Consider the following 7,642-nt stretch of genomic DNA (forward strand, 5'->3'; position numbering starts at 1 on the left):
GTGATCACGGTCATTTGGATGACTATAAGCGTCATCCAAAATTGTAGTTGTGTGGTTTAGAGGTGGTGTACCTGATGAAGTGACTGAAGAGCGCGGGTGGGTTACGGATGATGCGAGCAGCACGTGACTCTTCGTGCTGACACCGCTGCAAGGTCAGCCATCATCCATATGACCCTCAGAGTGGAGCAGGCCTGGAGGGGGAACACAGGGAAAGTGGGAAGGGGGGATAGGCAAAGGAGGGAGAAGGGGTAGCGAGAGAGAGAAATAGAGTGACAGAGAGCAAAAGAGAAATAGAGGAGGAGGAGGAAAGATGAGGGCAAAGAAGAGAATGAAAGAAAGAAAAGAGGGAGGGAGAGAAAGGGAGAAGTTGACAGATTAGCAGCAGAGGTTGGAACCGGTTCAGGGATAGAACAACCAAAACGGGGAATAACAGAATTTTTCAGGAAGTTAAAAGAAACGGAATGAAAGTGATCTCTAGTGTCGGAACAGAACTGTTATTTTCAAATCTTGAGAAGACGGTGAATAACGTTATTTTAAGTTCGGAGCATTATTTTTGCTATCAACGCGCCTATGCAAAGCACTCACTCTGTCACTCAGAAACTTTCCCACCAGTGTCTGCCTGTCAGCTTTATCTAGGCTAGTTAAGGATACTATTAGTATCACGTTTCACATTGGATTTATAAACTACAAAATGGTATGACGTGTTTGAATGCTGGTGCCGCTGCACACACAAGCTTTTATTAGCTCTGGTCCAGGGTTTGAGCCAATGTTTGGATGTTCAAAGTCCTCCATATTAGCAGCTCCTCCATAAGTAAGTAGCTAGTATATAATGATGTAATTTAGTGAAGTAGGAATGATAGGCCTACTACTAATATCCTAAACACATTATAATGCACGTCATATTGATGTGTAAGCGCTTCAAGCCTCCTCCATGTCCATCCCTCTCTTTTGCTTGCTCCCCACCCACAACATTTCAGTTTCATCTCGCGCCTACACTTGTCTGTCCATCAAGCATGTAAACAATTAGCTTGCCCTGTCTTATGCAAGCTGCTCTATCCACATGATTGGTGGAGTAATTTAATGAGCTATAATGTAAAAACTAATGTCGATTCCACAGATTAAAATAGGAACAGAAAGGAACTAAATAAACTGGACTTTGGGGGTTCGAACCGGTCAGAACTTTATTTTGCTGGTCAGAACTGTGGAACGGAACTAAACTATTGGAAAATAATTTTGGTTGCAACCCTGATTAGCGGTTGAGTATGGCTAGGCTGTAACACAGGTGCTGCTGACATTACAGGCTATTAGGCTGCATTGCTGTGGATGCATATAATCGCCATCCTCCAGTGGCAGTGATTGTATATCGGGGTAGGCTGTCAATTCAAAGGTGATAGAATCAGACGCACGAAAGGATCCTCCACGTTGTCCCAAAGCAACAGTTGTATTTTGCATTTCGCGAATTATTTTCACAATTATTATTGGAATAAGCCAAAAGAAGACAAGATTTATCATTTCCCTAGAAATCTCAACTGATTGTACCAATTGTGTTTCATATTAAATTATTTTTCCTTTTTTAAATTTTGCAAAAAAGACAAAGGACTGGATATTTGCATTAGCCATCTCTGGCTCAACGGAGGAAGTTATGTTTCACCTGAGCAATTTTGACCTTCAATTGCGTAAGACACAAGGCAGCCGCCCTGTAATGCATCTCAATCTCGGTCTGAGCAAAAATGTAATGATCGTAGGTCAACCAGAGACGATCTATCTGATGCTGTACAGACAGTGCACCAACAAGCAACTCTTGTTCTATATGATCAATTGTTGTGTTTGACACGCAAATCCCTTTTATCCTTTCTTTGCAGATTTGGACATGGTCAGGTCCAAAATGGAAGAAAAAGCCAGCATAGCATAATGACTATTGTTTGCCGCCAGTAATTCCTTAATAGCAAAAATGTTATGAAATAAGATGCATCTCGGAAAAATCGCCAAGCGCAGATGTCAACGCTTAAACTGAGTGAAGTAATACATTCAAAAACATAAAATGGTTGATAAATATAGGTCTGGGCACAATCTCAGAGCGGCTTGTTGTAAGCACGTTGACCAACACATTGAGTTGACCACTCACCAACCTACCGTGGGCAAACTGAGTCATTACAAGTCCATCGCTAGGGCCGCAGGCTGTTGCAAGTGACCACGTAAATAATTCGTAACCACCCACAACCATCTGGCCCCTATTGTTCATAAGTCACATTGCACTCTGGACATGGTGCCGCTTTGAGTAGTACCCAAGATAAATATTTTCGACATCACAATCATCCTTTACTCAATTAAATCATGCGAGCTCTTGGACATGCTCTATATTTGGCCTGGGGTTACTCAAGGGGCTACCCAATCTTTAATCTATGTATCTACTACCCCAAATCCAAGGGTGTCTTAATGGCCCCCTAATGGCCTTCCTGGTACTCAGGGTGACTCAGCGCGTGGTACTTCTTGTATTGTCCATCTAGTGCTTTTCCATTCAGGTCCTAATGGCCTACACTTGGCGGCGTATGCTCAGGTGTAGCCTCAGGGGCTATGCGTTGCTATTGTTTCCTCTCCCATATCCAAGGTCGCGTAATGCCTGAATGGCCTCCTGGTACTTACCTCAGAGGGCGGGCGTCATTCTGTTTACCTTGTTCCATCAGTCGCATCAGGGCCTAGGTACTGGCTAATGCGCCCTCTGCTTAGGTACTCAGGCGTCGCTCATGGGCTCATATTTTTTGTTTCCTCTCCCTCAATGCGTAGGTCCGCTTAAATGTATTGGCCTCCTGGGGTACTCCACTTACGGTCAGGCCTTATAATTTTGCTTGTTCCATTCCACTCCGAAGTCTATTGCCTAGGGCTTTGGACATGGCTGCTACCTCTCAGGGTAGGCCTCAGGGGTCTACTCTAATTGTTGTTCCTTCCCTCCATCAAGGGGTTGTTCTTTCCTAAATGCCATGGCGGTCTAGCCGGCATCAGGGTCAGCGGTCACATGTCTTATTGTTTCCCAATCAGTCATCCACTCACTAATGGCCTGGGTGCTGGATTGGACTCCTCAGTTACTCTACTCATGGGCTGTTCTCACATTGTCCTATCGGTACACTTCATAGATGGGTCCTTTCCATATGGGTGCTCACTGTGCGGGTCACTTCCATGAGTCCTTATTTGTGTCCTTCCTTCCCACAATTCACAGGGTTCTTACCCATTGAGCACTGGCCTGGTACTGCAGTAGGGCTCACTCTAGGGCTGTCTATTTGTTTCCGTTCCTCCATCGGTTCCCTAATCATCAGGTCGGCTATGGCCTCGGTACTCAGTGCTCTGTACAATCTGTATTCCAGGGTCATCTATGTTGTTTCCGTCCCCTAAATTCGAGGGTCCTAAGCCTGGGGCTCTGGACTATCCCAGGCCTCAGGGCTTCTAGCTTTGATGTTTCCCTCCCACTCAATGTCAGGTTCAGTATGGCCTAATCGCTGGGTACCCTGGTTACTCATGGCCTAATTTCGTCAACCTCCATTTCGCAAAATAGCCAGTATCTCTAATGGAACCTAATCACATCAAATCCACTTGCTCAGTCAATAACAACATGCCAATGCAATATACCAAGAGCCTTCAGTAAAAACTTCATACCTTTATAATCCAAAAACAACCTCACTTCTCCTCACATGTGTCAAAACAGATGATCGTAAAGTGCCATCCCTTTTGAAGAATTCGTAATGGTTAATACACATCAACAGCAGGTTGACAACGGGCTTTCACTGTGATGATCAATTTTGTGTAAGAAAAAGCAAGTTCATGGTTGAACAGTCATGTGTTTCAATTGCGCCAAAACCAACGGCAATGATAAGTATGGTTCAACAAACGCGATGGTTCGTTTTCTTGTAAGTGTTTCAATGAAAGTGACCACAATTCACAAATGAAAAAACACCCATAGCATTCCAACATGCAGCTTTTTATGTACTACATAAGTGTGAATGATGCATAATGAGCATTTTTCAAATGAAGCACCAAAGGCCCCCCTTGCACAAAAAGTATAATAAAAGACCAATGTATTACTAAGACAATAAGTTGATGCAGTGCTGTGTATGCCGGTAGCCCAAGCTCACTACAAAAACGAAAGAAATAGAACGTCCTATCTGTGCATATTATAGCACTTGGAAAATGGGACTGTATTGATCTCATGGCCGAATAATAATTTAGGCAATTAGAACAATGGATATCTAACTGGCATATCTTTAAATTTAATCAGTGCTGCAATGTGTCAGATTGAAAATGAATTTGAAAGAATAAGTAAGTTTCAGAATTCCCATCTTGACTTTAATACCTAGCCACATGTTCTTTATTTGGGTTAACATTGTACAGCCTTACTCTCCATGACTCTCTTTTCTTAAATCCCTTGAATCTCATTAACTTCTCTCCACACATATTCATTAACTTTTAACAGTACCCCCCCCCTACTTTATCATCCTTTTGAATCCCCTCACGTAAAAAACAAAAAACAGCCTACATGTTCTTAACCAATACCTCCATATGTATAGCTGCAAACCAATAGAACAATTATAAAAAAACAAGTGTTAATATTAAATCTGATATCACTAATTGTTTTACAGCATAAAAAGCCTATTTTATTATAAGGACCACATTTTTAAACTCAACTTTGATAATGCACTAACTTTTTTACATGATGCATTTTTCGCGCGCCCGCAACCTCCTTTGCAGTACTCCGATTAGTAACTCATACACTGTTCTTGAGAAACCCAATCCTCTTCTTGGGTGCAAGCGTATTAGCTTCACTAAACAAGCTTGGACCTGACTCTCCAGTATGCGGCCTGTATTCGTTAGGGAATTTCTCCCATTCTTCTCTGCAGATCCTCTCAAGCTTTGTCAGGTTGGATGGCTTCGCTGCCACACTATTTCAGGTCTCTCCAGAGATGTTCGATTGAGTTCAAGGTCCAGGCTCTGGCTGGGCCACTCAGGGGAACTATTCATAGCCTTGTCAGAAGCCTATCCAGCGTTGTCTTGGCTGTTGTGCTTAGTTGTCATTGTCCTGTTGGAGACGTGAACCTACTTCGCACCGCCAGTTCTGGAATCCTGAGCATCTGGAGGGGCGTTATGATCATCCAGGGATTCTCTCTTGACTTGTGTCTCCTTATTCATCCCCGGTGACCTGACTACTCCAACCCTAGGCAGCTGGAAAAACACCCCCACCGCAACGCCACCCACGGCGAAAATGAATTAGTCCCGAACCACCTAATAATGCTAATAACGTCTGAACAAGAATCGTCTCAAACGCAGATAACAAATTATGTCAAGGTGATGGGCTTTCGCGCACAGCTATTTTCAGGTTCTCTCCCAGAGATGTTCGATTGATGTTCAAGTCCAGGCTCTGGCTGAGGCCACTCAAGGACATTCAGACCTTTCCAGAAGCATTCCAGCCGTCTGTCATTGGCTGTACATAGTGCTTAAGTGTCATTCCGTGGAACTGTTGGAAGGTGAACCTTCGCCCCCAGTCTGAGGTCCTGAGCATTCTGGAGCGGGTTTTCATCAAGGATCTCTCTGTACTTTGCTCCATTCATCTTTCCCTRGATCCTGACTAGTCTCCCAGACCCTGCAGCTGAAAAACATCCCCACAGCATGATGCTGCCACCACCATGCTTCACGGAAAGGGATGGTGCCAGGTTTCCTCCAGACGTGACGCTTGATATTCAGGCCAAAGAGTTCAATCGTGGTTTCATCAGACAAGATAATCTTGTTTCTCATGGTCTGAGAATGTTAATGTGCCTTTTGGCAAACTCCAAGCGGGCTGTCATGTGCCCTTTACTGAGGAGTGMCTTCCGTCTAGTCACTCTACCATAAAGGCCTGATTGGTGGAGTGCTGCAGAGATGGTTTTCCTTCTGGAAGGTTCTCCCATCTCCACAGAGGACCTCTAGAGCTCTCTCTAGAGCTCTCCCCCYATTGCTCAGTTTGGCCGGGCGGGCCAACTCTAGGAAGTCTTGTTGGTTCCAAACTTCTTCCGTTTAAGAATGATGGAGGCCACTGTGTTCTTGGGGACCTTCAATGCTGCAGAAATATTTTGGTATACTTTCCCAGATCTGTGCCATGACACAGTCATGTCTCGGAACTCTACGGACAATTCCTTCAACCTCATGGCTTGGTTTTTGCTCTGACATGCKCTGTCAACTGTGTGAACTTATATAGACAGGTGTGTGCCTTTTCAAATAATGTCCAATCAATTGAATTTACCACAGGTGAACTCCAATCAAGTTGTAGAAACATCTCAAGGATGGTCAATGGAAACAGGATGCACCTGAGCTCAATTTRGAGTCTCATAGCAAACTGCCTGAATACTTATGTAAATAAGATATGTTTTTTTATTTTTAATAAATGTGCAAAKATTTCTAAAAACCTGTTTTCGCTTTCTCAATATGCGATATTGTGTGTAGATTGCRGAGGGAAAAAGTTTTTTTTAGAATAAGGCTGCAACGTAACAAAACGTGGAAAAAGTCAAGGGTTCTGAATATTTTCCAAAGGCACTGTATACTAAATTATATATGTGTGAAATTAGTTTTGATTTAGAATGGACCATTACCATGCACCTGTCTCAGAACTGGGGCAGGGGGGAAAAATACATGTCATCTATCCACTTAAAAACCATGGTTAATTTTAATGCCACTCCTGTTGTAAAGCGAAGCTATGTGCTTAATATTAGGAAAGTTGAGAAATAAATATAGTAAGCCTGTCCTATAGAAAGCTGATGGGATCCTCCTCTTTTTAATAGTGGCTATCAAAACTCTGTTTTCTCACYCAACTGCATAGCCTATAGAAATGTTGCGCAACCTGGGCTCATGTTTGATTTGATTTTCAATCACATTTGTATTGATGTCAGAGTGATTAGAGGGACAATAGAATGCTGAGTGTACCAGGCAATTAGCAAGTTTGGTAGGATACAAATGACCATCAGCAACATCAGAGCTTGAAGTGTAGTTACCCTGATTAAACGGTCACATGGAATTTGAATGCGGTCATGACTCGTGACTGCCGGTYTGGCGGAAATACGGTCACCGTAACAGCCCTAGTCACTGTATTAGACTAAGCATATGTGATTTGATGATGTTGAATTGTTGAAGTTGAAATGGTGCTGGAATTGTGGAGGCAGCTCCTGTTTTCTTTGCGACAACTCTGATTCTAAATCAATAGTTGTTTAGTAGTCCAAAAAATATTGGAAACAGTAACTTGATTGACCATGCTGTAGGTTATGTAACTGTTTGTTACATGCAATATGCTACGTGGACAGATGTTGCTCTCCGGTTTAGTGATGAAACAAAGGTGTGGTTGAATTTATTCTGCCAGTGTCTTCTTATTGTCTCAGCTTTAATTTATTTTATTTTATCTTATTTACCAGGTAAGGTTGACTGAGAACACTTCTCAATTGCAAGCAACGACCTGGAATAGTTACGGGTATAGGGAGGGGGATGAATAGGCTTAATTGTAACTGGGCGATTATTAGTGACCGTGATGGTTGAGGGCCAGATTTGGGAATTTAGCCAGGACACCGTGGTTAACACCCCTACCTCCTTACGATAAGTGCCATGGATCTTTATGCCTCAGAGAGTCAGGACACCC

The 7,642-nt window shown here is 43.1% G+C and overlaps 1 protein-coding gene across 1 annotated transcript in view; it reads right to left on the reverse strand.

Annotated features, from left to right (window-relative positions):
- Nucleotides 1-7,642, reverse strand: part of LOC111969023 (ryanodine receptor 3-like) — a 190,657-nt gene that overhangs the window by 108,207 nt on the left and 74,808 nt on the right.

This window comes from Salvelinus sp. IW2-2015, linkage group LG9, assembly GCF_002910315.2.
Source record: "Salvelinus sp. IW2-2015 linkage group LG9, ASM291031v2, whole genome shotgun sequence".
NCBI lineage: Eukaryota > Metazoa > Chordata > Actinopteri > Salmoniformes > Salmonidae > Salvelinus > Salvelinus sp. IW2-2015.